This window comes from Octodon degus, unplaced genomic scaffold (assembly GCF_000260255.1).
Source record: "Octodon degus isolate 3935 unplaced genomic scaffold, OctDeg1.0 scaffold00019, whole genome shotgun sequence".
NCBI lineage: Eukaryota > Metazoa > Chordata > Mammalia > Rodentia > Octodontidae > Octodon > Octodon degus.
The window spans coordinates 10,295,730-10,297,224 of NW_004524595.1; positions in this window are offsets into that span (position 1 = coordinate 10,295,730).

The window sequence follows — 1,495 nt, forward strand, 5'->3', positions numbered from 1 at the left end:
AGGGATTTGTTCTAAAAGTGTTTGTAAATAGAATATCATGTCTGCATCTTGAACAGCAAATAATCACTAGGAAGAACGTATGCAATGTGTTAATTATTGAAACTGTCCTACCAATTTGGTTTGAAACTGTCTTATCGCTATTTGTTTCTCAATAAAATTATGGGAAATACATATATAAGAAATAAAATAAAACTAAAATACAAATAAAAAAATGTTTACACTCTGCCATGTGCCACTCTGCCTTGGAGTGAGATGAGTGTGGACTGAAGCTCCAGTAACTGGGAGCTAAATAAACCTGTCCATCCAGAATATTGAGTGTCGGGTATCTGTCCCAGCAAGAGTGAAGCATAATTGAGACAAAACTGCTTACCACTTTATAATTTTTTATCGCCTCCATGAGTTCCTCATGATCCATAGGCAAAATGCCACCAAGCTTAGCTGACCTCTAAGCTTTCAGGACAAAGGCTTCCTTTGTCCACAGGAGGAAGAAAGTATCTACGACACCAGAGCTAGACACAGGCATTAAACTCACAGGCATTAAACTTGTTTACCAAAGGTGATCATTACTCTAATTCTCTCTGTTAATTTTGCAGAGGAACAAAGTCTTTGGGCTCCCTGGTGCTACTGAGCTTAGGGCATTTCTCTTGTTTCTGGTCCAAGAAGGGATTTTTTTCTTCTTTTCCTTCCTGTCACCTTCAGGTAAGCTAATCAGCTCCCAGCAGCCATTGTCTTTGGAGTCTGTGCATTCCAGCTTCCCTGCTTCCATTTTTAGGCAGGTCTCTTTTCTTTCCAGAGTCATTTCTGGCTCCTGTTCCTTTGTGTTTGGCCTCCCATGTGGATGCCTGATAACTTTCCTCTTGGAAGCTGGTCTGTGGGGAATTTCTGAACATGACTTTTAATTGTACTTGTATTATTTGGCCACCAGCTGCTTGGATCAGTACCATCCCATGCCATCAGAGAAGGGATTGCATAGAAGATTCCCACCCAGAGTCATGAAGGAAGATTTGAAAATAATGCAGTTTTGTTTTTTTTTTGTAGACATGTGGCCGTAAATGCCACCTTTATAGTAAGGAGAGATTTGTGACTAATGGGTAAATTGCTGTGGTTTATTCATTGGTTGTTTCTCATCAAAATCTAAGTATGGCTCAGCCTTGGAGCAAGCCTTTTAACTGATTGGTCTGATTTCATCGAGTCTGAACCCTGGGGTTGTCTTTAACTATCTTAGAGCATTCTGTGGATATTAGTGTAATCTATAGTATTCTGTGTACTACCACATTATCTTGGTAGCAATACATATCTAGAAGATATTTGTCAATGAATCAATGATAAAGCTCCTTAGAACAATGTTTGAAGAAAAAGATATTTAATTAACTCTTGTTTGAATAATAAAATAAAAAACTTCAAAAGAAGTTTATTTTTATGTTGAGCTGTGGGGGACTCAGGTCAACAATTTCTGACATTGCCAGTTAAACAGAAGACCCAATGATATTATGGG